The sequence below is a fragment of the Grammomys surdaster genome, unplaced genomic scaffold, assembly GCF_004785775.1.
Source record: "Grammomys surdaster isolate TR1022 unplaced genomic scaffold, NIH_TR_1.0 313, whole genome shotgun sequence".
Taxonomy (NCBI): Eukaryota; Metazoa; Chordata; class Mammalia; order Rodentia; family Muridae; genus Grammomys; species Grammomys surdaster.
Window position 1 is genome coordinate 1,960,156 of NW_021604732.1, and position 25,104 is coordinate 1,985,259.

Sequence of the window (25,104 nt, forward strand, 5' to 3'; positions counted from 1 at the left end):
ACACTAAGCTGAACCATGTAGGGAGAGGGGGAGGGGAAGAAAAAGAGGAGAGGAGGAGAGGAAGAGGAAAGAGAACCAAGTTCAGCAGCCAGGAAGCCAAAGGTACAAAAGGGGCAGAGAGCCAAAATATCTGGATTATATAGAGAAGAGCCTCTGGGAGAAGAGTAGCCCAGTATCTGGGCTGGAGAATTCCAGGAGAGGGCAGGGGTATGCCAACCATACCCTGTAACAGATAGGGACTTGGATGATGCTGGGAGAAACTAGTGGCCAGGTATACTTTGATATGTTAAATAGGCACCTTAGCCATTCGTCTTGGATTTGAAACTTAACTAACAGAAGAGATAACAGGGAGAATACCTCTGAGGTAACACTTCACAAGGGAACCCATCTGAAGAGCTTTGAGATGATTTTCTGCAAGAATCTGTGGTTTCTAGCCAAAGCTAGACTAGCCACATACATGAAACTCAAGTAAATGTATTGTCTCCACTAGAATTTGAATAGTTCTCATGTCTCTGACATATGATCTAGGAATACACTGATGAACAAGATAGACATAGCCCTTGCTCTTGAGGACTTTCTGGTCTAGCAAGCAAGGCACTGAATACCTAAGCTGGGTGCTTGGCATTTCTAGAGTACATTCTTTGGTCTCATACCACCTAACTCCTGAGCATCTTACCTCAGGTAATCCAATGTCATTTGATCTATACCCTAGGAGTGACAGGCGAGTCATGACTAGTTAATAGGTAGAGCACTAGATGTTCATAGAGGTCTGGGACTTGGACAAGGATATTAAAGGATTCAGAAAGTAAAGGGATGCTGCAGATGTCAGAGCAGGCAGCCAAATGAAGAGTAAAGAATGGAACCTCTGTTCAGGTTGACTTGTGAACCTGGTTCAGAAATTCAAGAGACCCTGATGCCAGGCTGTTCTTTGCTAGTATGTCTAAAACAGTACAATTTTGAAAGAAGTTTCCAGGCAACAATCATGCCAATTCCAGATGCACATGAAGGCTTAAGGTGTGACTATATAGAAACTTCATTGCAAATTACATGGTAACTATAAAGATGGGTTGTATAGCTCAATGCCCTAGTGATCTCTGATCAAAATAATACAGAGGTCATCAGGCAGTAAAGTAAATGTGACATCCCCACTAAGGATGGGTTCTGTTAGCTAGGAGCTAACTGTCCAGGGAAGGAAGAGTCTGGGACAAACATTTTGAATGAGGACTGCCTCTATAGCAAAAGGAGGCTGAGGTCTGCCTCTACAGATAGCAAAATGTTCAGCAGGTCATTAACAATTTCCACTACAGCCTTCTATGTGGAAAACAAGTATTTCTTCATTTGAGGAAATACCTCTGCGTGTTTAAGATTCCTGGGTTCCTGAGTGATCTGTGGGCATAAGGACCTTTGTGGCCCCAAAAGGGAAGGAATTTTTCCTTATTTGCCCAACCTTAACATGTATGTTTTCTGCTAACTCATTCCCGCTCTCAGCAAGAGGAGAGAAGACATTTCAGTGCCATGGTGATTTTCTTATGCTTCCTATTACATTTCTGAGGAGATGCTGTCTGAGCTTCTCATTAGGAAGAGTCCATTGAAGACAGGAAAAAAAAAAGCTCCAACTTCAGCTTTCTGCTCAGGCCTCGCTGATATCCCACTGTCTGTGACAGTGGGCACACCAACACCATGAGGAAAGTGAGCGGAAACACAGATGAATAGAGCTTCCCTTTGAGCCTGGTCCTTTTGACTGTGGAAGCTTGGTGGAGCTAGGGAAAAAGAGAGGAACACCAGTCACCAGGACCTTTGGCAGCATGCAATAGTAATTAATAATAACAATAAAAACTGCGATTAGTATTAATTTTATCCCTTGTTTAATATTTGTCTCTTTTAATGAGTTGTAAATCCTAAGCCCTTAACTCTGAACTGTGATCTCATATTGGAACCGTGTAAGGCATTTAAAAATAATCCTGATTTCTAGTCTCCTGTTTCAGAAAGATGAATTAGCATCTTGAGGGGTTTGCACTAGACATTAGAATTGCTTAAAACATGTCTGGTGTCTCCTTGGTACAGTCAAGTTTAGGAACCGAGGCTGGTAAGAAACTGTTTTTCAGAGGCTGTGAAGCGGTACTAACCCAGGAGCAGACACTCAGTGCATGTTGCTAAGTGGGTAGGAGGGAAGTTGGGAAGATGGTCGGGTGGATGGGTGGGAGAGTAGGCAGATGAATGACAATGACAATGATTAGAGCAGGTGTTGGATTTAAGTACACAGAGCAGTATTATTAGATTACTGTTAACAGTAACCTTATGAGTCTGTACACTACTTCATAAAAATCGTTAGTGGCTTTCAATAAGTGTATGCGGATACGAAAGAGTAAACAGCAAACTGCAGGGTGCTCCGTCGTTTCCAAGCATAAATCTATTTGCTTTCCTTCTGATCTTGGCACAGTTCCCTATTGACAACTCAGGCAGCCATTACATCAGGGGTAATGGTTCATTCTTATATCTTCAGTGAATCATGTTTGTCTGAAGGAAGCAAAGATAACAAAGAGGAAATTATAGTTTATGCAGAATGGTATGACTGCTTGCAAACCAAGCAACAATTGAGTACTCCCTGTCATCCAGGTGCAGGAAGTGATCTGCTGCAGAGGTGGAAGCCCTATTCACACTATTCACATTTTAATTAGGGGTGGGAGAAAGATACTAAAGCACCTTCCACACCAGAGAGACTCTTCCTCCTTAGGATGTTGATTACATCCCTGGATAATTCACCAGGGTACCAACACTGTGTAGAGCACATCAAATTTTTATTGTTGATTTTATTCAAGTAAGTTCAAGTGAGGCTGTGCATATAATTGGGAGGGGATATTGAAAAGACTAGTGGAGAAAGTAGTATTGGTATGGGTTTGGTCTAATGCCCTAATACTGCGTTGTCCATGTGTCACTTGGGTGTCATTTAAAATTATTGTTCCCTCTAGTTATGCTACTCTAAAAGTGATAGATGCAAAATTCTCTTGACCAATAATTATGGGAGACATGGTTTCCTTTTTGAGAACTGCTGTCTGCTTTTGTGATCATTCAGCTTTGAATTTTGTTATAGCACTGTACTTGTAGAGTACCCCCACTACACTGTTTTATCATTTTTATTTAAATAACAGTAAACACTCCACCGCTCAGGGCATTTCATTTTTGATTGTCAGAAAATTATCTTAATATTGGCTTTTGTAATTGCTTGGAAACTTCATATGTGCATATAATGTGTTTCGAACAAATCTACCCCATTCCCTCACGTCTCTAGTGGTCTTAGCATTATTTCTTCCAAAATCCATCTGAGAAAACAAACAAACAAGCAAAAAAAAAAACCCACCACCACAACAAAACCAAATCCACTTAGTGCCATCTGTATGTGCATGGTGTAAGTCCGTCTACTAGAGCATAGACACCCTCTTAGGAGCCACATCCCTGAAGAAAATTGATTCTACCTCTCTCTTCAGCCATCACCTGCCAATGCCTCCTCAGCTTGGGTAAGGCTGTATGAGCTCCTCCTACACCTATGCTGGGATTTTGGCTTGATCCTGGGCCGGTCTTGTGCTTATAGTCATTGCTGTCTGCCATGAGTTCATGAGTGCAGTGTCTCTGCTATGTCTAGAAAACAGTCTTCCTGCAGTCATTCTGTACCTTTGACTCTTACAATCTTTTTGCCCATTTTTCCATGATTCCTAAGCTTTGGAAGGGAAGGAACATGCTAGAACTATCCCGCATAGGAATAAAAATGTCAGTCTCTGACTCTTTGAATATTTATCAGTTGTAGACCTCCTAGTAATGTTATCCTCTTCAAAAACAAGCTTCTCTGACAAAGGTTGAGAGATGCACTAATCTCAACAAGTAAAGACAAGTATTTAGGCACAGTTTAATACTAAGCAAAACAATAAGTGATATTCTCCCCTAGGAACAGTGGACCACCCAGCCAAATGCTCTTGGCCCAGTTAAAAGTACTAGGTATGAGTTCCATCTTGAAGAGTAGGCCAATCACAAATAGTAGTTGTTTATCTTATGACATTCATGTTACTACTAAAGATCTTGGCTTATCTTACCATTCTAGTGATTCATGTAGCTCACCAAGTTCATAGCTGGGCAACACTGTTTATTATATTTCTTTCCTGGTAGCATGCAGCAATAAGAAAGCCGATCAGTAGGAATGAAACTTTCAGGTCAGTATTAGCTTGATTTCTCCATGTTCTATGACATAAGTATGCAGTTTCTTCAGAAAATGAATATTCTGTCAAGCTCTGGAGGATAACCAAGAGCATTAGCAATAGTCCTTCATGATGATTAAAACACACACACATTTATATATATTTATATATGTGTGTATATATATATGTATTTATATTTATATATGTACATATGTATATATACTTACATACACACACATATGTGTGTGTGTATGTGTGTGTGTGTGTGTGTATACATATTCTGTGCCTCATAATAGAAAAATATAGCAAATTCACAAATGTGCAATGTCCATATTTTGAAAGATGCTCTACATATACATCAATTGACACATATGCCACCTGAAGAATGCTCAAACTTCCCTCACTGAAGGAGTCCCATCCTGCTTCAGTTGTCTATCCAATTGAATATCCCAGAAAAGCCATAGAACTCAGCATATTTGTCCCCAGTAGATTCTAATTAAAAATTTTGATTGTACACTGCCCTGAAAAAGTTGGAAGGTTAATAAAAATGTGGTGAAAGTAAAATAAGCTAAAATTCAATAGTAAATATTTTTAGTCCCAAAAGTCCCAGGTTACATACGTACTACATCATCTCCTCTAGTTTTTCCTTTCTTGTTTCTCTTCTCCACTTTGCCCTTCTGACATTTCTCACCCACTCTGATTCTTTATCAGTATAGTTGTCTTGGTTACTCAGGCTCCTACAGAATCACGCCTTAGGGTCTTACTTTTCCCTCAAGGTTCACATAAAAGTTCCTTCCTGACAAAAGAAAATCCCTTCCCTTCAGAGAAAGTCAGGGACAGCTATTGACACTGTTTCTGAAAATTGTCTTTGAATATTTATGTCTTCAGTAAGATTTTGCTGAGTATGGTAACATACTTGTTTCTCTATTTTCAGTTTTTAACTGATATAGTAATGCTTATATTTATGAGGTACAGTGTGAAACATCAATTTAAATACCCAATTTGTATCATTCAGGTTACATTTAGATCTTATTCCCTTGTGAGGGCTTGATAGCACTATATGAAATACACATAACAACCACCCATAAAGAAAAAGATTCAAATAAGCTTTGAATATTGTCAAGTCTACTCCTGTCCTGTGATGAATGAGAAAAGCCAGGTCCAAGATAAATGGAATGACTCATTTCTTAGGACATAGCTAAGCTAGGCAGTAGTCACTAAAACCACAGCCTTCTTTGAACTCCTAGCTGGAGCCTTGCTGGCTTGCATTATCTTTTATCCCACGTAATCTGTACTCTGTTCTTGATCATTTACCACTCAAGAGTTGTTACTCTTAGACCAAGGACCCAGGAGCTGGATGGTCTTCATCTATCACTGATTACCAAGCACTTGTCCTCCAGGAGCTTTGTTTCATATTTGAGGAAATACAGATGCAAATACTGTTAGGTATGAAAGTCCTAATTAAGATGGACTCTTTGAGAATCAACTGTGTAAAGTCCTATACATCATCTACTCAAGGAGCACACATATCCTATATGTGGAGACATAATAGGAATGCAGAAGTCCTCCAGCCATGCGCCACCTCAGGGAACACATCAGCTATTAACTCTGAAAGTCAGTTTGCAATAGACCTACATCCAAAGGGAAAGCATAATGGGGAAAATGTGCTAGGTTCAAGAAGAAGCAAGCTTCTTCCACAAAGGAGAGGGTCCCAACACTTCAGCAGATCTTGGTACCACAGGGAGACATGAAATATATGCCTGATATAATGGGTCAGGAAAATGTCTCCAGGGCATTTGGAGCACAGATAATAAATGATACTGGAGACAGATAGAAAGTTGGGATGATAAAGAGATTTGGAAGCCACAAAAGTTTTGATAACCTGTAGGCAACCAGGATATGTGTAGGTAACCAGCATACATATAGGTAACCAACATACATGTAAAACGAAAGCAGCTCTACTATGTTTATCACTAAATCAACTTCCAAATGTTTCACTATCATCTGTGTTCTTGATGTATTTTTAATTTGAAGCATCTTTATCCTACCTAAACTGTCCTCTAAAACTGGATTTTGTCAAATACGGCTGCTTCAAGAAATGCTACCACCAGTTGAAAATCTACCCACAGTAGGGTTTTCTTTAATAAGAGAGTACCATAATGAGAAGAGTTGACTCTAGACAAACTGCATGTTACTGGCAAACTGAGTTTAACAAAATCCTGCTTGGAGTATACATGAAGAAGGGATAAAACGTAAACATGTTTCCTGCCTCACATATTTCTCAAAATCTTGCTTAAGGAGGACACAAACTTGGGAGAGGATGAAATTGGAGGTGGGGATGGGTATGAGAGGAGCATATAAAGGATAGAGTGAGATCAAAACACATCATTAATTCCCAGAGAATTGATAAAAATGGTTTTTAAAGATTTTGCTTTTTAAAAATCAAATATGACATGTTGCAAACTTACCTGTGGAGCTGCAATGCAATGAACGATGGAAAATATGGAATCTGAGCTCAATTACAACATTTTGGGAAGGGTTGTCACTGCTACCTGACATAAAACATAAAACGCAGAAGTAGCAAATGTGAAGACTTCAAAAAACAAATCTTATATTTGTCTTACTATATGAAGTGATGTAAAGATTTCTGTTTACAAACGTGGTACATTTTTATTTTTAGTTGACACAAAATTTGTGCATATTTATTGACTATTGTGAGATGTTTCAGTACATGTACACAATGTACACTGATCAGACCAGGATAACTGACATTTCCATTACCTCAGACAAAGAGCATGTTTTGTGTGTGTTGACACCATGCAGACTCTTTTCTGTACATTCTGTTGAAATACTCAGTTAACTGTTATCAACTTTATACTTGTCTTATTGTACTGTAGGCATTCCCTCTGTCTATCTGGAAGCCATACTACTGAAGCTTTGCTTCTCTGTTTGCCAGGGATGAGGATGGGTGGTTCAAGCCAAGTATCTGTTTCTCAAAGCCTCAATGACTTTAGCCTCTGAGGACAGGCTACCCTACTGTTATAGAGGGCATGCAATTGATAGGGCCTCCTTGGTTTGCTAGCTTTCTGGAGCCTTTGGTAGTTCAGCCATTCAGGAAAGGTTTGTTCAGTGATTATATATGTTTAGACAGGCATGCTCATCTGTGTCCCTGAGTCTCTATTGGTCAAGTTTCTCAGAATGTGTTGTGTGATAGCTAGACTGGACGGACAGAACCACCTGGCTATATACAAAGCAATGGGAACGAACCCTCAGTGTTGTGGCTGTTTCTCAAGCATGGTCACACAACTGTTTCCTAAGGATGTCTGTAGGGCACAGCCACTAGAGCTGGACTACTCCGCTTCCTAGGGTATTAGAGAGTGAGTAGGGCCTCCTGGCAGGTTGGCAAAGCTAGAATTTCAGAGCTGAGAACAGCTGCCTGGCTTCTTCACAGGACTTTTCTTGGTGCCTTGTTGAGGTAGCTCTGTGCAATAAGAAGTCGGGTGGAAGTATTCAAAACATCACATAGAACTTTTTCTCTTGAGTAATGCAGCAGTGGATGACCCTATAATTCCTCACTATAGGCCCTGGGCCTATGACAGTTCCAGGGTTCTCTAGCAGTCTGTTGTCTTTGCCATATCCTGACTATCCAGTGAAACATCTGAAGCTGTCTCTAGTAAAATTTTAGAAGGCATCATGTGAAGTACATGCTAAGATGTGTGTAAGTAGTGAGAATAGAAATTTTAGGGGGACAAAAACTTACACTAAAATGTTATTTTCTTTTTAATGAGGATTTGATTTATCCCCAATTCTCCCAAATCAAACTATAAATGAAAAATTCTTCGCAGCCTTAGCCAAAAAGGCAGTATCTCCAGGCTATGTGGTCGGTGGTTTTAGAATTTAATACAGTGAGCAAGACTAAGACAACGAAGTCAGTCTGTGTAGGGGATGTTCAAGTGCTAGGCAGAAACTAATTGGAAATGTGGGAAGAAAGCAGCAGGTCCTACTGGGAGGTGAGACAGAGGACATCATTTCATCAGCAGGGGCTGAATTCTCTAAGGCTTTGAAACATTAGAGGTCAAGGACTGGGGGAGTTTAGTTTTATACTGGAGAGTGTTTAATGATGACTTTCAGAGCAGCATCAGCACCAGGAGTCTCTGAAGCACTGACGTAGAAAGCACAGGGACACATAGTGGATTAATAGACACTCTGTGGAGCTGATGCCAGTGCCTCTACTCCCAGTGCATTTTTCCCCCATCACACACCATCAAGGGAAGTTTAATTGAGAATTCCCCCCAAAACATAAAGTACATTAAAGCTACTGACATGTTTTAGAGATGGAGGTAACTCGCCAAAGTCTGTGATGGAATGCAGAAGGGAAAGCTTCATTCCATATATGTTTCCATAAAGGGAGGGAGTCTAGGTATATGGGCAAGTGAATGACAGCCAAGCACAGAGCTTAAAGGAACACATATCCACTACAGAGAGATGCTCGTGCCTACCAACAAAATTACATTAAACTATAGAAAACATTTCAGTGTTGTACTTTTCATTTTGTAAAGTTTTATTGACTGAATAAGCTACATAAAGTCTTGAGATAGGCATGGGTTGTCTAATGACTTTTTTGATCCCCTCCTACAGTGCTTTGCCAATTTAAAATCCATAGTGAGTGCAAACAACTGTGTTTCAGACTCTATGTCCTCTGTTACAGAGACCCCATGTCTCTCTTCTAACACATCTGTATCCGTTTTGTGGCAAATTTACTTTGAGCCTGTTTTATTTATAATGGTCTCCTTGATCAGCCCAAAGCATGATGCTGCAGGGTAACTTCACTTCCCATTCATCCCTGCTGTTTAACACAGTGCCTGACACATAGTACTTACTTGTGGGATAAGAGTAAATAAATCACAGTAAATTAGAGGTAGCTTGTATAGTGAACATTGAAAAAAAGGAAGGTTATCTTGAAGACAAAACTGTATTTTTCTGGATTGTAGAAGTTCTTTTAATTCATTATATATACAAGGTCTAAATATATTTACACAGAGACACATACATTGTGATTATTAGTAACATTAATTGGGGTTTCTACCCCACCTTTGCTCATTTTGTTTCCAGATAAAAGGCACAAAATCTTTACATTTATAATAAGCCTTAATAGCATCAGAGCTGGGCATATATCAACCCTCAATGGCCATTTTGTCTACTTCCCTGTCAGTAACTGTGAGTTATAATTTGCCATGTTCTGCTTGGGCTGCTCTTACTCCAATTGGCCAACCCTCATGCTTATGTTTCCATGATTCATCGACCCCATGATGACTTCTCCTATCTCCATCTTCTCTTTCTTCCCTTCATGGTCTCTGCTTCAGACCCCAAGCCCAAGAACTGTCACTCTGCCTACCTCTCTTCTGCCCAACTATATATTTACTCAACCAATACTTTAAATTAAAGAATAAGGTTTGCACAACTACAGCTGGTAAATGTGAAAATGCAGAATTTAGCATTACAATGTATAGCACCAGACCAAGCCCCAACAATTTTTTTCTTTTTTATCTAAATAAAAAGGTTCTCTCTCTTATAATAAACAACATGTAGTAGAAACAACTATGAGTCTCTCCCGGCGTCGGGCTCTGGGCCGCCACCGCCACCTCGGTTCCTGCCGGCGCAGTCGCCTCTCCCGCCCACCCCTCGCCATGTCCGAGGATCTGTCGGCGGCCACGTCCTACACGGAAGATGATTTCTACTGCCCTGTCTGTCAGGAGGTGCTCAAGACGCCGGTGCGGACCGCGGCCTGTCAGCACGTTTTCTGTAGAAAATGTTTCCTGACTGCAATGAGAGAAAGTGGAATACACTGTCCCTTATGTCGTGGAAGTGTGACTAGAAGAGAAAGAGCATGTCCAGAACGGGCCTTAGATCTTGAAAATATCATGAGGAGGTTTTCTGGTAGCTGCAGATGCTGTTCAAAAAAGATTAAATTCTATCGCATGAGACATCATTACAAATCTTGTAAGAAGTATCAGGATGAATATGGTGTTTCTTCTGTCATTCCAAACTTTAAGATTTCTCAAGATTCAGTAAGGAGCAGTAATAGGAATGAAACATCTGCATCTGATAACACAGAAACTTATCAAGAGGATACAAGTTCTTCTGGGCATCCCACCTTTAAGTGTCCCTTATGTCAAGAGTCAAATTTCACCAGACAACGTTTATTGGATCACTGTAATAGTAACCACCTATTTCAGATAGTTCCTGTGAATCTTCAGCTAGATGAGGAAACCCAATATCAAACTGCTGTGGAAGTCTTTTCAAGTAAACATGTGATGTGTATAGACATCTCTGCCTCCTTGCAACCTACAAGTGCCATCTTTAAGGAGAAGACATGAAGTCACCGTTTTCAGTAATTTGCTGTGCATATTAATAAAAATAATAATTCAGTCTACTGTATTAGGCTTTTAATTGAAAATTAAAGGTGGGCCACCCTAATTCCATTCTCTAGACAGTTACGGTAACAGCATGGAAAGGGTTGTATTTCATTTGTGTGGCAAAAAGGGAATCTCTGTTGTCTTTTTTTTTTTTCCTTGTATTACATATTCTGAATGTTTCATTAAGTTGTTTTTGATATTTGATACAGTTCCTTCTATTTAGTACAGAGATAACAGCAAATTCTGAACGGTGTGATTCCTATAACTAATAAACCTGAGCCATTTGTCAGAACTGCAGATTGGAAACTTGAAGTGCTAAGTGGGATAATCCAAAGGGATTTTTAAAAAGTATATAGATTCTAGCTGAGGAATTCAACAATAAGAAAATTGTATTTATATATTGTTTAGTATTTTTGAGGACTAGTGAGCTTTCTTTAATAGTTTTTACTTTGAAAGTGTATTGTACAAATGTTTCTTCTTTTGCTATTAGGAGAACCTATCAAGAGAAGAGAAAAAGTTTTCATTGGTGGTTAGTTTGTTATTTCAATCTAGGTTGAGTAATTTGTAAGCCTAAATGTGTTATCCAACAGTTCTTTGTAGTCAGTATTTCTCACTAGCTGATGAAACTTTTTAGCCAGTGAATGATACATTCAATTAGTTTTTTAAAAATCCAAAGTTGCAAATGTATGTGGATATGTACATAGACTTTTGCATGTATATATACACATATATATCTTTGCCTAGAGTTTGTCAGGTTATGTATAGAATTTCTATTAAAGAGTTTTAATAATGGACAAGCAATATAGGATTGAAGTATTTATCTCATTCGTTTAAATTTTTGTATGTTACCAAGTTTTTAAAACAGTAAGCCAAATACTACGTGGTACAGTTGGCTGTTATTACACCTGAAAAATGTGCTAAATGGTGCTCACTTGTTGTGTTTGAAAATGATGCATAGCTCCTGTGTCGTGAGAAATTTTACCAGCTACTGTTTCACTACATTTTAGTCAAAACAAAGTTTGTTCATAATCTTTGGTATAAAATATTGTAGAGAAGGCCAACTCATAGAGTAAAGGGTGAAGGGGAAATTCTGACATTCCACGCTAACATAACACTGTTATGCTTTCTTTAAAATAACTAAATGCAAAAGAAAATCTCTGAAGTAGTTTGCTGCTAATATATACATATATTGTAAAAAAGGTATATTTTGATTTTCTTAATACCCTTGTTGTCTTTTCTACAATGAACATTTTTTAACTTGATTTAATAAAAATGTTAATTTTGAAAAAAAAAAGAAAGAAAGAAACAACTATGAAAAAAATATGAAAATTATTAGGTAAAAGTTACATTGAAAAAGTCCAGTCTATTCATATTTGGCAATCAAAAGAAAGTATCCTCTTATCTATTCTATCCTGTAGAGTACAGAGTTCTTTATCTAAATCAAATTCTATCCTAACTTGCATTATCAACCTAAAACCATCTTATTAGACCTAGGACATCTTCTTATATCCTAAACAACTTAAGCTTGTAGTAAGACTATGACAAGCTAATCTCCAACCCTATCAGAGACCAGAGAAGTAATGAATATTACCTGAGTAAGTAGGAAATGCAGACAAGCACTTCCAAGATTATAGAAAAGACAGAGAGTTGGCTGCCTGAACAGCTACCCAGTATTCTGAAACACTAGAACATCATCTTCAGTCTTCTAGCCCAGAATTTCTGACAGTCCTTTTGTAAAGCAGGGATTATAAAGGACTTGCTTACTCTGTCTTGGCAGGCTTGACAGTCAATTTTCCTGTGTCTATTTTTCATTTCTGGACAGATACCTGTCTGCAGATGAAGTTAAGGCATTTTCTTTGCCTGGTGGCTAGCTTGCCACAAATGAAGCCATCTCCAAATGGAGGTCTTTCTTCAATGTTCATCATCTTCTTCCAAGTTGAATGGGGTACTGTTAGGAGCTGACATGTCTCAGTGTCAAAAAAAAAAAAGCCTTAAACTAACAACAACAAAAAAAATTTAAATGTCGTATTCTGAATTCTCTGAGCTTTTCGAAGACCATCTATCTATTCACAGCATATCTTAACAAGTAGACATTCCCTATCCAGTTACCTATTATCTGTACAACCCAGGAGGTATATTTCTGTGATAATCCAAACTAGTATCAAACATGACCATGAGTTTTATTGATTGGCTATTAACTTGCATTACTTAATTATCCTAAACAGTTTGTAATAGAAGTTATTAAAAAGGCTGAGACTAAACCTTTTGTTTTTAAATGAATTGCATAGGCATAATCCTCCAACAAGAGTTGAAATATACATATATTATGTTGTAACAAAATCAATTAATTAAAAATCTTCTATCAATATACAAAGATTTATGCCACTGAAAACCTTAAACTTATGTCAACACACAAAATTCTATACCAATATAACAAATATATCAATATTTGCATCAATTCTGCATCAAAATATAGAAATCTCAACCAATGTAAGATTATAGCTATAAAATGTTATTTGGTTTAAGAGTAATACAAAAATCTATCTCTAGCTGTCTAATTCCTTATACTATTTTAACATCTTATTTTTTCTTTTTAAGCTACTTTTTCTTACTTAAGGAAGAAAGAAAAATAGAGGAAAAGAAAGGAAAGAGAAAAGAAATCCCTGAATCTAACCTCTTTGTTTTGTTTCCTCCCTATCTAAGACCATAATTATTTGTAATCATTCCATAAAATGACACATAAGCTGAAGTTTTGGCTGGAGACATTTGTATGTCTCAGCCAATTTCAGAGCTGTTCCCAAGTACTGGAACAGCAAATACATCACCTATTTGTTTGTTCCTCTTGATTTCCTCCTGTCTCCAGCCAAGATCTTCAGGGAGTCTCCCTCTATGAAATCTGATCCTTATTATTTTGGAAGAAATCCAAATCCTTTACTTCTTTCCTATTAACACAAGCATTGGGCTTCTCTCACAACATAGCATATTATTTGTCCAACAGTCTGAAGTCATTAAAAGTATAGACTGATTTAATCCAGCATCCTCCTTTCTATCTAGAGCTGCTTCATTTTGACCTCTCTCAAAGAGGATGTTCAATACCATCATAACCACTAACCATATAACCACCTTCATTTTGATGATTTAAGACAATTTAAACCTATTATTATTATTATTATTATTATTATTATTATTATTATTATTGCTTACGACAGGGTTTCTTTGTGTAGCCAGGGCTGACCTGGATTTTCTCTGTGTGTTAGGCTAGCCTCAAACTCACATTTGAACCTACCTGAGCTTCCTTTTTTTCCCAAGTATTGAGATCAAAAGTATGAATTTATTTAGTATCTACCCTTTTTCTCTTAATTTTATATCTTTAGTATATTCAACTTTATTCAAACTCCCTTCAGTGTATAAGCATATTCCCAAGTAAGGTTGCATCTGAACAACTAGTCTCTTTAAATGTGGGCTTCCATGAGGAAACTGGTTACAACTCTAGCTGTATGTCACAACACTGTTGAGGTGTGGTCTGTTGCTATGTATGTCTTAATTCAATACCTGAAGGTCTAGGCCTAAGAGTGAATTCTCACATTCACCAGCATTTGTTGTGCAAACCTTGTTTTTTAATTTAAAACTATTGATTGAATAAAAATGCCTACAGCCTATAGCTGGGCAGAAGAGAAGTAGGTAGAGAGAGTTTCAGTTCCTGGGCTTGGGACCTGAAACAGAGACTATGAGGGAAGAAAGAAGGGGGAGAACAGAGAAGACCCAGTTGTCTATAAAAAAACAAATCACTGTAGATTCATCTCATAGGTCTCTATGAGTTTGCTGTTTCTAAATGCCAATAGTTAGAGACATCTAACATAAAAAATATAAAAATAACTACTCTGGTATAAGGAAGCACTGGAGAATTTAACATTAATTCAATGCAATAAAATACTCTGACAAAAGTGACTTCAGGGAGAAAGGGTTTGTCTGGCCCATAGTCAAAGATTACAGTCCATCATGGCAGGAAAGTCAAGGTAGTAGGTACTTAAAGCAATTATTTACATGGCATCCATGACTAGAAAACAGAGAGCAATTGACACATACTGCCATTCTGTTCCTTTTCTCCACAGCTCACCATCTCAACCAGAGACAGCTCTATCCACAGCTGGTGGGTCTTTCCATCTCAATTTTCAAGGTCAGACATGCCTAGAAACCCTTTTCCAGTGATTCTGGATTCCCTCAAGATGACAGCTAACACTAACCATCAAAGGATGGTTGGGACTTAAAACTGGATAGTTTTATTATTTTAGTTGTATCTGAAGTTACAGAAATTCCAAAGAGTAGAAAGATTTTTTTGGAAGTAACCAAACTTACATAGAAAGGAAAGGAATCAGTCTGCAATCGATCCATCTCAGAGGAGATAGAACACAGCCACAAGACATGGCATGGCATATATAAAAGAGCACACAAAAGAGTAAGATACAGAGCTGAGAGGGAAGAAGAATGTTGCTCAGAGGAATAGGTACCATTCAACACTATGAACAGAACTTCAAAAGCCATTAAAGAGACAAGGAGCAGATGCTGAGAGGAAACGCCTGGTGGCATGGAGTCAGCTGCTTCAGAATTCCAAGAAAAAGAATGGCAAGCAACAAACTCAAATGGGCTGCTCAGTCAAGGGTAGCTGCTAGCCAAACAAATTAGACTTCTGCTCAAGTAAAGTCAATAAAAGGGGAGGTAGAATGTCGTGGAGAAGAAACAAAGAGGGGAAGTTACCAGCATCATTATTTTGTTTCTGAATACTCTTTACTCCTTTTCTGCAGGGACAAAATGGACATGTTGCCTTATTGAACACTTTAGCAGATTCCCAAATATTTGATGTCTTATACAGGCATAGTGGCTGTAAGGATATAGGAAGTACCATCAGCATCCCTGATGAATGTCTTTCTGCTTTGTTTTACATTTCCCAGGAGTTGGGGCATTTCAGTCCCCACAGAGCCTCTGGCTTGCTTTTTTGCTGCCTTGGAAGCCTTCCTAAAGTTCCCTTCATGCATGCCTGCCTTGTCAAGAAGTTTATGGTACAGTTGGGGAGGCAACAGGGATAGTGCCATTTACTTTAGTGTCTTGGCAGGGAGCAGCATCCACAGTAGCTACTTAACAAATGTTTACTGAAGCGAAGTCAAGCTGGGCTGATGTTCTTTTCTGCCACAAGGCTTGACTTACACATTCTTTCTTCTAAATGGATGAAAAACACTTTAGGAAGAGTTTTTCCTTAGGAATGGTGGGTACTATAAACTTAGCATCATGTGAGACACCTTACATGCCTTCCATCTTAGTAACAATTTTGAGATAATAGCCATCTTTAAATAAGGAAGCAAATACCTGAGTAGGTGGAGGAATCCCTCCACCCAAGGTCATATTGGTAGGAAATGATCTCACCATTTAAATTCAGGTTAGTCTAAATGCAGAGCCTGCTGGTCTGTGCTCTTCCTCACAGTTTCCTCTTCTTGGTACATCGGGAGAGTTTCAGAACTGTGGTAATCTGGAAAGAGTTGTTCTTTTACCTTTTCTTCCTTTGCCTTCTAATACTGATAGAAGCCAAGGTTGTCCATGTAATTAGCACAACCCTGCCCCATTTGGCAGCCTAGTCCTTATGGATCATCTCTCCAACAGGCTCGTATCTTGCACATCATGGCTCCCCAGCTGTCTTCATCCTTGAAAATCATCCCTGCTAAGCACACAGCAGCCATAGTACACGGTATGAAGCCTACTTAGTGCCTGACTGGCTTGCATATGTCCAAAGGACAAAGCTGTGGCTGATTATTGAATTTTCTGTAAATCCATCAAGTGATTTAAGCAAGGTATTCCTGAAGAATTTCTCAGAGTCATTGGTGGCCGCTCTGCCAGAGTCTGTGGATAAACTTCTGCTTTCAGGAATTCTTAAAGCAAAGCCAGAACTGAATCACACAGGAATTCTATCTTGAAGACATCACGGAGTGATTTCTTCACCCGGACCATTTCTTCTTCCATTGTCTGCTGCTGTCTGGGTCTCATAACCATGCCTGTGATTGATAAGCATGTCTGATTCCCTCTGCAGAGTGGATCCATTTTTTCAAAAAATATCTCATATTCCAAGCAGCTCTTTTCAGAGTTACTGTCTCTCTCAGGAGCCTCTCCAGCAATCAGTAGCTCTAGATATGCTCAGCCAGACAATGGGGCAATCTCCAGAGAACTGGCACACAGAATAATGATGGATGCATACAATCCGCCCACTGTGACAAAGGTAGAAGATGTATGTTACATAGAGGGTGTGAAAGCTCAGCACTGAGAACATAGACAAAGTTCTAGAATACCAAGTTATTTGATAGAAGCACTTAATATGACTACCTCTTCTTGATGCAACAGCATGAGTTAGCACATGAACAAATTGGGGTTGGACTTTCTCAAAGACTTCCAAGCTCTAAGACCAGGATTCAGACCATCTCAAATCTGCAGAATTCAGAGCAAATGCTTACTCATTTGAGCCACGTTGTCTCCAGCAGGTGGCACAATTTTGGAAAGATTGGTGGTGGGTGAGGATCACCAGGGTGGATCTGGAGGGTTTGGAACCCAGCCCTACTTCCAGTTCACTCTCTGCTGCCTCACAGAGAATTCAGTGTGACCGACCAGCTGCATCCGATTCTTGACACTAGATGTTCCCTGTAATGATGAACTGTCCCTTGTAACTGTCCTACGTTGCTTTCTAGTCAGGTATTTGGTCACAGCAATGAAACATTTAAATGGGACACCCTCCCTTGTTTCCATCTTGTCTCTCTGTTATTTCTTTATCCTCTTTAAAAGCCTTGTAGTAAAAGGCTCATGAAACAGAACAAAGAGGGAAGGAGAGGCAAGCTATTTATTGGAGGCAGAAAATACAACTCATACTGGCATTATGTCACCTAACTGAATAGCTATCTGAAACTCTTTCCACAACTTTGAATGGACCCAAAATGTCACTGTTATCAAAGCTGCACATTGAAGAAGACAGCAGATAATGCACCTGGTAAAATAGTCAGTCTCAGCCTGGAAAATGTATCACACTTTTCATCCCCTGACCCTCCTTTCCTCGGCATCAGCAGGTGTCATAAATCGCTAGTTGCTGACAAGCCGTACTGATAGGAACCCACGGCTGCTGGCAGCACAAGAGAAACATGCCGTTCACTTAGTCCCAGGGACTGTCAGCCGTGCTCATCCCAAGCAGATCCCCCATGTTGCTAGCTTGAGGAGAGAGGAAGGGAGATAGCCACCATGCAGTACAGACTTGATTCCACAGTGTACATATCAGCTGCACCAATGAGGAAAAGAGACACACTGAACCATCCAAGGAAGCATGATAGAGTTTCTACTGACCCCTGTCAGTGTCCCAACAAATACACTACTGTCTGAGGAAGTAACTGAACACTGTTGAGCTGGACTGCCTCCGTGAAACATCTGCTATTTCAGTATAGTAGCAGATACCTATAAACACTTGGTTTAAGTATTTGATCAGTGAAAGAGAATGAAAATGGATTTTATCTCACTGTTTTAATCAACTAGGATACTCATAGAAATTGCTCTTGATTATGGACCTTCATAGATGTTAGCCCACTTAATCTGTACAGCAGTGACTCTTCCTGCATTCTTGACTTAGGGTTCTTTGGTAAGGAGCCAGAGATACTCTGGTTTAATAGGCTGTAAGTGAAGTTTTGAGGAAAACACAAGAATCAACAAGAGGTGAGAAAATGAAGGTGAAGGTGGAAAAGAAGCTATGGGATTCAGTAGACAATAGGCCAGGATGCACTCCTGGGGTCAGGTGGGTCTGGTAAGGATTACTTGGTTCCAGTCTCCTCCTTGTTCAGATCATCACCTCTCAGGGAACCAAGAATGTTGTCTCAATTTGGGTTTGAGAGTGCAGACCCAGATCAAAGACTCACTGGGCTGTAATCAGTGAAGACCAAGTCTTCAAAGGAAGTCTATGACAAAGGTGAAATGGATGCTGAGGAGCAGAAATCCACCAGTGTAACTCATGTTCTGAAGGCTTGAAGCTAAGATGTTGGCTTGAAAGTGACACATATACTGTTGTTGAAAACAGCTCAAGCCTGGGTCTTTCCATGTCCCACTTCTACATTGTTCCTGTTATTTTTTTTCAAAACATAATCTTTATGCTTAAAATGTTTGGCATTTTTATGTAAAAACAGTTAAAAGTTATTATCTTAATTACTTTATAAATGTTAACCTTATTTAATTCTTGTAGCATACCCACTAACATGGAAGATAGGATCTGTAGACAAGAAAGCAGAGGAGTGGAGACACTAAGTGACCCTCCTATAATCATGGAGCTAGTACAAGGAAGAGCTCAGAATCCAACCTAGGTAGCCTAACTCGGCCTGTTCTCTTAATGTCTGATTTTATTTAAAAGTTGGATTGAAACAAATAGTGTTAAAAAAGCAGCAGGACTCCCAGAATATTAGCCTCACAACTGAACTCTTTCTAGAACATTTAGGGAAAATAGGTCATTTACTGTGAACAGCAAGCTTACTTATTAGCATTAAAGAGAGAGGGTATTGCTAAATTATAAAGCTGACCTTGAACTTATATGTTTAACTAGTTCTATTTCAGTCTCTCAACTAGATGGGACTATAAGTACATGTTGCTATATCTGGTTCATTCTAGAATATTACAGACTGTGAAAGTCAGTAGAGGATTCAAAGTGCCATTGACAATAGCTAGAACCATGATATTCATCACATACATGTGCTGTTGAAATTTCAACTAATATAAATTGAGTAAATAATAAATTTGGCTATTTGGACCCAGTTGCCATATTATGTGTCAATGGATGCTGAGCATTTCTGTTGTGTAGCTTTGATCTCAAATATAGGGATTAGGAAGCCTTTTGTGCAGAGTTAAATGGTAAGAATTAGTAAGAATTGTAGGTACATTGGGCCACACAGAATGCCCCAATTGTTCCACATATTGTAGCTCAAAGACAGCTGTAGAAAACACCCAAACAGATGAATGTGTCCATGTAAATTTATTGAGTAATGAATTTCATAATTTTTCATATGTCAGAAATAGTGTTCTTTCAATTTGACTTTAATCGTTTAAAAATTTAAAATGTATTCTTAGCTTTATATTTGTATCTTTTGACAAAAAAGAGATGTCAGGTCAGCTTTAGCCAAAGGCCCCTGGTTTCCTTGAATTCGACCCTGGGGATCTAAGCCACAAAATTACCATGCATTTGAAAGTCTGAACATGTTAGATTCACTGACCTAGAATGAAAATATAAAATGAATGTACTTTAGCAATGATTTCTCCAGTTTCTATAGTTCAAATAGATAAAGCAAAATGAATAAAATATACATGAAAACTCCATGAGTTGTGTTAGATCAGCAAGCAGGAAACTCATTATATAACAAGAACAAAGAACAGTTGTGCTGATAATAAAGGTCTGTGATTGGGTGCTTATGTACCCCATATGATGTCTTAGGTTCAGTTCCTGCACCACAAAAAGGAGTAGAAAACAAAGGGGCAAAGGTGGAAGGAGGGAGGAAGGGAGGGAGGAAGGGAGGGAGGGTGGGAGGGAGGGAGGGAAAAAGAAAAGACAAAGCAAAAGAAGGAAAGAGCAAGAGAAAGCAAATAAAACACAAAGGGAACTATCCTCATTTCTCACAATGTTATTATCTTCTAAAATTCAACTGGAATGGCCTATTGAATGCTGATTACAGCATTTTATGGCTTTTCTAGCTTATAGCTCCAAACTCTTCCAAATTCCTGCTACATTTCAATTTCAAACACCTAGGAACTTCATGGTTAGGTTTGGCACAGTAAAACCCCACTTCTGGTATCAATTGTACCAATTTCCTGTGTTAGTTCCTTTTCTCACTGCTATGGAAAAAATGCCTCAAAAACAAACAAAAACTTAATGATCAGTTTGGCTCACAGCTGGAGGGTACCATCTATCATGTCAGGGCACCACGAATGGAAGGTGATTGCATCAAGTAATCAGGAAGCAGAGGAAGATGAGTGCTAATCCTTAGCTCACATTTTCCTTTTTATTAAATCCATGGAATGGTGGCACACGCACACTCAGAGTATATATTTTTCACTTGGGTTTCTCCTCACAGGTTCATCTCATAGGTGATTGTAAATGCCATTAGAGGAGAAAACAATGATAGAAGAGCAAAAGGAAGGACATTATGTAGTCTTGCTGCTCCAGGGAAGTACAGTGCTTCCTTCACACTGTGAGATCTGACTTCTAAAATTCTCTCATAATCTCTTACAAAAGTTTAGTTTCCAACTTGAAAAATGGAAGGAATACATGTATGAGAGAGAAAATAATTTTAACATCTGGTCAGGGCAGTGAAGATATAGAGAAGAAGTGGCTGACTTCTCACTGCCACGGCCCCTATAAGAGTCACGTTCTTGTTTTCTCCATAGTAACATTGGAAGGGTAGACTATCTGAATATGCAACCAATGGACTGTAGATGTTTAGCTTAGCATGTGATTTGTGGCTATTTTGCTTCTCTGTGTTAATCACCTGCCAGTACTTTTTAATAAGAGATTTCACTTGTGGTTATGGTTTTTAAATCCCAATTATACTCTGGGACTTAGATATAAGAAGAGGCAGTTGGTCAATACCTTACCTCAGTCTCTAACATTTCTTGATATCTCCCAACACTGAAGCTGAGGGTCACTTGCCATGTATCATTGTTCAAAGTCATTGTGCATTGACTTCTGGTACATTTTACCTTTATATTTCTTCCCTGATAGCTAGAGAGATTTGCAATTGCATGTGGACTTTATGAACTCTGAGGTCCTAGAGGTTCTCTGGTTTCCTAATAAAATATTACATACCAAATGGCTAAGGTTACAGTATGTTGTCTAATTAAAGTCTTCCGACTGTGAGAGCTTGAGATTCTAAACTGCAAGGTTCACCTCTTCACCCAGGTCACTGTAATTTTCAAAGGAAATGCTGACTCTAGATTGAGAGTGGAGGTGAGCAAGTTGGAGTTCTGTGTTCTGTTTAGTTATATCTCAAATTTTTGTTTTAGATTATGATTCAGCCATCCACTGAGAATTCTTTAAACACCTTGGATGTTTACAATCAAATCTGGGCTGCAGCCAACTTGATTATTCTGGCTATTTGCTATGTTGTTTTCTATTTTAAAAGTCCTCTATGGTTTTCAAAATTCTCTCCTAAATGTAATTTATTCTTTGCTTTGACCTTGACAAGAAAGGCCAAAACGTGCCATACCCACCTTGCAAAAACAATGGAAGGCTTGGTAAATATCCAAAAAGATTTTCACAGTTAATCCCTTTTCCCTAAAACTGTGATATTTTGTTTTCAAAGCTATTTCCGAAGCACAAAAATAAAAATGTGTTTATTTAATTAAAACATCATTCTCTAAGGCCTAAAGACTTCCAGACTGTGTTATTCTCCCTCCCCACTGAGACATAATTGAAGACTGATATGATACATTTTATTAATTAGACCCGTCTGCTTTTCCCACAGAGAAGAAAGGAGTATGTCATGTTCTATGCCAGCTGATTTAAATAAAAATCCACTTGGATTTGGCCTTTTCATGCTGGTGTGACACCAAAATGAACAGGAAGTGAAATGTGAAATATTTACCTTCATCTCATGTTCTAAGAGGAAACATGAATCACTGTAGCAAACGCATTTGCTTGAAGACCACTAATGAAATACTCCACAGAGTTTGTGCTTTCTCTTCCCAATTGATTGGAAACCAATCAAAACAAATGAAGTCAGCATTTTAGAGTGAAATAAAAAAAAGGGAGAGACCTTCTTGACTTTGTGAGAAGTCCTTTGTGTCCTTCTTGACTTTGGGAGAAGTAGAAGCGTTGTTAGTTTTATATGTTGAGCCACTATACATGAGTATTCGGTGAAATATTACTCAGATATCTCTATGAAAATAATGTTCAAATGAGACTAATGTTTAATTCAGTAGATTTAGCATCATGTAGATTGAGTCAAATATGTTAGGTCTTATCCAATCCAAAGGGGGAATTCTACCAGTGTCTTGCTTTCAGATTTGAAGGATAACTTGTTCCAGTCTACTGCCCTATCCTGTAAAGTTTCAACTGTAATTACATGAGCCAGTTTCTCAAAACTTTACTCTCTGTCTCTAACTTTCTCTGTGTCTGTCTGTATGTGCCTCTCTTTCTCTGTCTCTGTCTCTGTCTCTCTCTCTCTCTCTCTCTTTGTGTGTGCGTGTGTGTGTGTGTATCTGTCTCTGTCTCCATCTTTCTTTCATAATATATTTTACCCTTTGACAGCTCTGACGCTAAAGTAGAAATTGGAAATATTTCCTTTAAACGGAAAGAAAGCAAGTATTTTTTTACTTTGAGGACCATATGACCTTTGATGAAGCTCCACTTCTCTATTTATAGTGCTCCAATGCAGCCCCAGACCATTGAATGGCTGTGCGTCAATAAAGCTTCATTCATAAAAATGAGTAATATGAGTAATAAGTCAGTTTAAGCGTGTTGTCTAACATAACCATTGCAATGGTTACTACTGGCACAAAAAATATTGAAGATTTACCACATACAGAAAGCATTTTATGATATAATGTGTATGTGTGTTTGAGTATGTATATACTTACATCTGTTTGTGTATGTGTGTATGTATGTGTGTGAGAGACAAAGAGATGGGAGGGAGGGAGGGAGAGAGAGAGAGAGAGAGAGAGAGAGAGAGAGAGAGAGAGGAGAGAATACTCAAACATATACAATATATGAATATACGGCAGGGGTTACAGTTTTCTAAACCAAATATATAATTCCAGTATCCATTCTACTTAGAATGGCAAATTTTAAGCTTCTCATTGGAGCATCCCTATCCTTTCTCCTGTGGATGAAGTAGCCAGAAGTCCTTGATGCCTAGACTGATGCCCAGTAAGATGTCTACTGTCCTATCTCATCCCCAGCAGTCACTGGTCAACTGAAGTATTTCTAGTTATTTTCTACAAGGCTCCTTCATTTTTTTTTTTTTTTTCTGTGTTTTTTTTTTTTTTTTTTTATTGGATGATTTATTTACATTTCCTATGTTGTCCCCTTACCCCATCCCCCACCACCCCCTCGGAACCTCCAATCCCCTCGCCCCTCCTCCTTCTTCTCTGTGGATGTAACCTCTATCTACACCCCCCCCACTCCCACCTCCCCACCCTCAAAATTCCCACCCCCTGGGGCATCCAGCCTTCATGAGGTCAAGGTTCTCTTCTTCCACCTATGCCCAGCAGGGCCCTCCACTTTTACATATTCAGCTGAAGCCCTGGATCCCCCCCTAAGTGCTCCCAGGCTGGTGGTTTAGACCCTGGGAGCTGTGGTTGGTTGGTATTGTTGCTCTCCTCATGGTGCCACAAACCCTTTCAGCTCCTTCAGTCTTCACTCTAACTCCTCCATTGAGAACCCCATGATCAGTTCAATGGCTAGTTGTGAGCATCTGCCTCTGAATATGTCTGACTCTTGAAGGCCTCTGAGGAGATATCCATATCAGGCTCTTATCAGCATGCACTTCCTGACTTCCACATCAGCATCTACCTTTGGTGATTGCACATGGGATAGATACTCAGGTGGGGTGGTCTTGAGACGGCCCCTCCTTCAGTTTCTGTCCCTCACTTTGTCTCCATATTTGCTCCCTTGAGTATTTTGTTGCTCCTTCTAAGAAGGACCGAATCACCCTCACTTGGTCTTCCTTCTTTATGGGCTTCATGTGGCCTGTGAGTTGCATCTTGGGCATTTCAAGGTTCTAGGCTAATATCCAATAATCAGTGAGTGAATACCATGTGTCTTCTTTTGTGATTGGCTTACCTCACTCAGGATGATAATTTCTAGTTCCATCCATTTACCTAGGAACCTCTCGAATTCATTGTTTTTAATAGCTGAGTAATACTCCATTGTGTAAATATACCACATTTTTTGAATCCATTCCTCAGTTGAAGGACATCTGGGTTCTTTCCAGCTCCTGGCTATTATAAATAAGGCTGCTATGAACATAGTTGAGCATATGTCCTTGTTATATGTTCGAGCATCTTCTGGGTATATGCCTAGGAGTGGTATAGCTGGATCCTCGGGTAATGCTATGTCCAATTTTCTGAGGAACCGCCAGACTGATTTCCAAAGTGGTTGCACCATCTTGCAGTCCCACCAACAATGGAGGAGTGTTCCTCTTTCTCCACACCCTCGCCAGCATCTACTATCACCTGAGTTTTTAATCTTAGCCATTCTGACTGGTGTGAGATGGAATCTCAGGGTTGTTTTGATTTGCATTTCCCTGACGACTAAGGATGCTGAACATTTCTTTAGATGCTTCTCGGCCATTCGAGTTTCTTCCGTTGAAAATTCTTTGTTAAGCTCTATACCCCATTTTTTAATAGGGTAATTTGGTTGTCTGGAGTCTAATTTCTTGAGTTCTTTGTATATATTGGATATTAGCCCTCTATCAGATGAAGGATTGGTAAAGATCTTTTCCCAATTTGTT

General features: G+C 39.0%; 1 protein-coding gene and 1 pseudogene across 2 annotated transcripts in view; both read left to right on the forward strand.

The window, feature by feature from the left end:
• Positions 1-25,104, forward strand: part of Sgcd (sarcoglycan delta) — a 408,884-nt gene that overhangs the window by 311,403 nt on the left and 72,377 nt on the right. The gene's annotated exons all lie outside the window — the stretch shown is intronic.
• LOC114629596 lies at positions 9,875-11,026 on the forward strand (annotated as a pseudogene).